Source organism: Dasypus novemcinctus, chromosome 1 (genome assembly GCF_030445035.2).
Source record: "Dasypus novemcinctus isolate mDasNov1 chromosome 1, mDasNov1.1.hap2, whole genome shotgun sequence".
Lineage (NCBI taxonomy): Eukaryota > Metazoa > Chordata > Mammalia > Cingulata > Dasypodidae > Dasypus > Dasypus novemcinctus.
In genome coordinates, this window is record NC_080673.1 from 72,038,842 (window position 1) to 72,045,001 (window position 6,160).

Here is a 6,160-nt window from a genome sequence, read left to right on the forward strand (position 1 = left end):
TTTGATAATGATGTCCTTATCCAGAACAACTGTGTGAAGTCTGAGATTGTGGTGACTTAAAGTGGTACACCCCAGAGAAACATGCTCTTAAAAGCTAATCCTTTTCAGTGGGTGTAAACCCATTTAAATAGGCCCTTTTGATAAAGTTGTGTCAGTTAAGCTGTGACCCACCTCATTTACATGGGCCTTAATCCTATTGCTAGAATCCTTTATAAATGGAATGAATTAAGGCATAAGAGACAAAGCTACATAAAGAAATAGCTAAAATCAGCAAAACCCAAATGAGAAGGAAGAGACTAGCAGATGTGGCCAGGTGCCTTGCCATGTGACAGAGGAAACAAGGATCGCCAGCAGCCGGTCTTTTGGAAGAAAGTGTTGCCTTGATGATGCCTTGATATAGACAATTTCTCAGCCTCAAACTATAAGCTAATAAATTCCCATTATTTAAGGCAACCCATTTGATGGTATCTGCTTTGAGCAGCCTCAGAAACTAAACTAGAGATTTTATCCTACTTTCCAACAAGCAAAGTAGTCTGTTACTCTTTTATGTAAGGTGAGTGAAAGCACAAGTCTCCCGGATCAGAGACAAGCGACTGTATGACTCCCGTTGAGCTTGGGAGGTTTACTACTTTTATAGCATTTGGAAACAAGCCAGCTCTTTGACTAGGGAGAGATACTACCTCACATTTCAAGGATGCTCACCACAACCAACCTGGAGAAATGGCTCAAGTAAAGAGCAGTTTAATACCCAGCAATCATGTGCAGGAATGTTCAGAGGGCAAGGCAGATTGCCTATTCAGTTATCTGAAGCTGATATAAAGAGTTGGGTTTGTGTGTGTATGTGTGTTTGTTTCAGTGGCTCATTTCTAAACCTTCAGATGGCAGAGGAAGGGATAAGGGTAGGTGCAGTGTTTTAAAAGTGAGGCAAAGAAGAATTTTAATTTTCCTCCATTGCTTATAGGCTGTATTAATTTCTCATGGTAGTCTCACTTTGTTTTCTATATTTCCTAATTCCCTTTTATTATATTCTCATTCATTTAATAAAATTTATTCAGGGCCCACTTTGTGTAGCTAAAATTCCAGGTCTAAGGACATTTTCATAACTTCGAAATAGAAATTTTTTAATGAAAATATTTATAGCTCTATTTATTTTTTAATTATATATTTTTATTTTTTTAAGATACTTAGATTATATAAATGTCACATAAAAATATATGGGAATCAAAATAGAAATTTTATTCAATATAATTATTTAAGATGTAGCAATCTTTTAAACTTTTTAATATACGAGAACATGACAATACTAGTCTTTTCAAAATTTTGTCAAGTACCAGGTGTTGAAAACAATTACATTTATATACTCCATGATTTTATGAATATTGGCAGTTCTACTACTATGAAGTAATTTCTGTTTTAAATTTGTGAAACATGTTCAATTGTTTTCTTAGATATTGGGTTGTTGAAACCATGTGCTATTGTATTCATGATACTTTTATTTCTTTGACAATATTTTAAAAGTGTTTTTCAAGATAAAATTAATTTAAAATCATTTTAGAATAAGTTTCTAAAGGAAAGAATCCTTTATATGTCTTACCATTTATCTTCATCCTGTTTTAAAGTTTATATTTTCCTTTCTAGAAAAATCCTAAAATAAGAAAGCGAATGTCAAAACAGCATTTTAAAATTATCCCTAGATCCAAAAGAGATAAAAAAAAAATCTAACTGAAAAATAAATTTTAGACTGTGGAAACATAAAATTGGAAATAACATGCCTAAATTCATACCAGATTATCATTCTTTCTGGTCAGAATATGGAATCCAATCCCAAATTTCAAATAACATTGATATATTCATGTCTTTTAAATCTTCACATCAATTCTGGGAAGAAAAAGTTGCAAAATGTTACTTAAGAATTTTCCTGGAATATTGCTTAAGAGAATATATATTTCATTATTCAAATACACCACTATACACTTAAAGAATTTTCACTTTTAATCAAAATTCCAAAATTCAGCATCTTAAATTATTGAATTTTGGCTTCAGGACTTAATTTTCTGACAAATCGTAGACCTTTGCAATCAGCAAAGCCCTTGAAGATTTGCCATTGCACTTATTGTTTCATCCAGAGAACATGTACCAGAAGAAATACCCATCCTTTGCTTGAACATTGTCCATATATTTACCTAAATATGTGAATGCAAATTTATTTTTTATAATAAAAGTCTACTGATACCTATTCACACACAATTTAAAAATCAATTTAGAATAATATGCTCTGGGAGAAAAAATACAGTTTTTAGAATTAAACAAGCTTAACATTGGCTCTGCTATTTACTAATCAGAGATATTGGTATTCAATGTTACTGAATCTCAATTCTTATTTTTTTCTCATCTATAAAATGGAAAAGTGAGGGTCTGAGTAAAAAAAATTGTCTTCATCATATGAATAGCACTGTTTGGGACCTAGAAAGCTGACTGGTCAATGTTAACTACTCTTCTTTTCATTTACCATCTCCCTTACATCAATTTTTATGATGCCTTTGTGGCCCAGGTAATCATATGCCATTCATAAATACTATCTTAAGCAAAAGAGATTATTGATAGACGGAGGCAGTCCTTCAAAACTCCCAGGAGGGTGATGGACTGAGAGATGAATAACCAAAAAACAACAAATGTGAGTTATGAAACACTTGTGGTGGCTGGCAAGGGCTCCTATCCAAAACTATGGGATGCCACAAAGATAGTGCTGAGAGGGAAATTTATAGCCCTCAATGTTTACATTGAAAAAGAAGAAAGAACTAACATTGAAGATCTCACTGCATACCTGGAGGAACTAGAAAAAGAACAGCAAACTAATGCCACATGAAGCTGAAGGAAGTAGTAAAGATCAGTGAAAAAAATAAATGAAATTGAGAACAAAAAACAATAGAAAGAATAAAAAAAATGAAAAGTTGTTTCTTTGAGAAGATCAACAAAATAAGCAAACCCTTAGCTAGACTGACAAAGATAGAAGACATAAATCAATAAAATTAGAAATGAGATGGGAAACATTACCACTGACCCCACAGAAATAAGAGAGATCAAAAGAGGATACTATGAACAACTGTTTGCCAAAAAACTAGACAATGTAGAGGAGATGTACAAATTCCTAGAAACACATGAACCACTTACACTGACCCTAGAAGAAACAGATGACCTCAAAAACCAGTCACAGGTGAAGAGATTGAAACAGTCATCAAAAACTTACCTAAGATAAAAAGCCCAAGACCAGTTGGTTTCATGGGTGAATTTTACCAATCATTCAAAGATGATCTAACACCAATCTTGCTTCAGCTCTTCCAAAAAACGGAACAGGAAAGAATGCTATCAAACTCATTATAGGAAGCCAAAATCACCCTAATACCAAAACCAGATAAAGATACTATGGGGGAAAAATTACAGACCAATAGTTCTAATGAATATAGATGCAAAAATCCTAAACAAAATACTTACAATCTGAATCCAAAAACACATTAAAAGAATAGTACGCTATGATCAAGTGGGTTTTATCCCAGATAGGCAAGGGTAGTTCAACACAAGAAAATCAATTAGTGCAATAAACCACATTGATAAACTGAAAAAGAAAAATCACATATTCCTCTCGATGGATGTAGGAAAGGCATTTGAGAAAACACAATATCCTTTCTTGATAAAAACACTCCAAAAGACAGAAATAGAAGAAATCTTTCTCAATATAGGAAAGTGCATATAGGAAAAACCTACAGCTAGCATTGTACTCAATGAAGAAAGACTGAAAGCTTTCTTCAGGAACAAGACAAGGATGCCCACTCTCAAAATCATTATTCAATATTTTGCTAGAAGTTCTAGCAAGAGCAATTAGGCTAGATAAATAAATAAAAGACACTTAAAAAGGAAAGGAAGAAGTAAAACTCTCTATTCACTGATGATATGATTCCATATCTAGAAAATCATTATTGTTCTACAACAAATCTACTAGAATTAAAGGATAAGTTCAGCAAATTGTCAGGATACAAGATTAATAAGCAAAATTGTTTTTATACAATATTGATGTGTAATCTGAAGAGAAAATCAGAAAAAAAACCCATTCCTTTTATGAAAGCAACTAGAAGAATTAAATATTTAAGAATAATCTTAACCAAGGACATAAAGGGCCTGTAACCTATATTCAGAAAACTACAAACCATTGCTAAAAGAAACTAAAGAAGACTTAAATAAATTGAAGGACTCTCTGAGTTCATGGATTAGAAGACTAAATATTGTTAAGATTTCATTTCTACCAAAACTGATATATAGATTAAATGCAATCTCAATAAAAATTCCCACAGTCTTTTTTGCAATAATCAAATTTATTTGGAAGTATAAGGGACCCTGAATAGTCAAAACTGTCTTAAAAAAGAACAGATTTGGAAAGCTCTCACTTCTGGACTTCAAAGCATATTACTTAACTACTGTGGTAGAAATTGCATGGTACTGGCATAAGGACAGACAGATTGACTGAATCAAGAACTCAGAAATAGACCATCATATCTACAGTCAAGTGATTTTTTGACAAGGCTGTTAGGCCCACTCAGCTGGGCCAGAACAGTCTATTCAACAATTAGTGTTAGGAGAATTGGACAACCATATCCAAAAGAAAGAAAGAAGACCCCTATCTCACACCTTATAAAAAATTAACTCAAAATTGGTCAAGAACCTACATTTAAAAGTGACAGCCATAAAATTCCTAGAACCAAATGTAGGAAAATACCTTCAAGATTTTGTGGTTGGTGGTGTTTGCTTAAACCTTACACCCAAAGCATGAGCAACAACAATAACAAAATAGATAAAAGGGACCTCCAAAATTCAATACTTTTGTACCCCAAAGGACTTTGTCAAAAGGGTGAGAAGGCAGCCGACTCAATGGGAGAAAATATTTGGCAATCACATATCTGATAAGGGTTTACCATCCATGATTTTTAAGGTTATTTGACTCAAAAATAAAAAGACAAACTAGCCGATTAAAAAATGTTTGTCTATTGTCTTGTAAAGTACAAATGAAAAGAAAAATACAAAAGAAGTACAAATGGTGAAGAAACACGTGAAAAAATATTTAACATCCCTAGCAATTAGAGAAATGCAAATCAAAACTGCAATGAGATGTCTTTTCATTGCTATTAACAATTCAGAAAACTGTAAATGATGGAGAGGTTGTGGAAAGATAGGAACGCTTATTCACTGTTGTTGGGAATGTAGAATGGTACAGCCACTGTGGAGGACTAATTGGCAGTTCCTAAGGAAGCTGAATATAGACTTGCCTTGTGACTCATCAGTACCATTTTAGGTATATATCCAGAAGAACTGAGAGCATTGATACAAATAGACATCTGCCTACTGAAAATCATAGCAGTGTTATTGATGATAGCCAAAAATTGGAAGCAACCCAGGTGTCCTTCAACTAATAAATGGATAAAAAATTGTTGTGTATACACATGATGGAATTTTGTGCAGCACTAAGAAGACATGAAGTCATGAAGCATATGACAATATGGATGAACTGGGAAGAAGACATTACGTTGAGTGATACAAGTCAGCAAAAAAAAGAACAAAAACTGTATGATTGTGTATTATGAAGTAAACATGCTATGTAATCTCATGAGTTAATAATTAGAATATAGTACACCATAAAATAGAATGAGGATAGAAAATCAAAAGCTTATGGTTCATCTGTGCAGAATTAGTTAAAATGTTGCTTATAAATCTTTGGAAATGAATGGAAATAGTGGGAGCACATCATGGTGTTTGTGACTAGCAGAGCTATTATATGGGTATGATAGTGGTTGAAAAGGAAAGCCTAAGGACATTTATGTTACTGGAAAGAAAGCTAAAAAAATGTTAACAATGGACTATATAACATAATGAAGCCTCATGTAAAATATGAATATGTGTGATACCACATATAAGACTGTTTCTGCAAACTATAAATATAAAAAGTAGTAAACAGAATAGTAGCTTTGTACTGTAGGGGAAGTGTAGAGGGATTGAGAAGTGATGAGTTTTGCTTCTTTGTTTTGTTGGTTTTTGTTTTTAGTATTATTATTATTATTGTTGGAATAATGAAAATGCTCTAAAATTATTCAAGTGTTGAATGAACAATTATGTG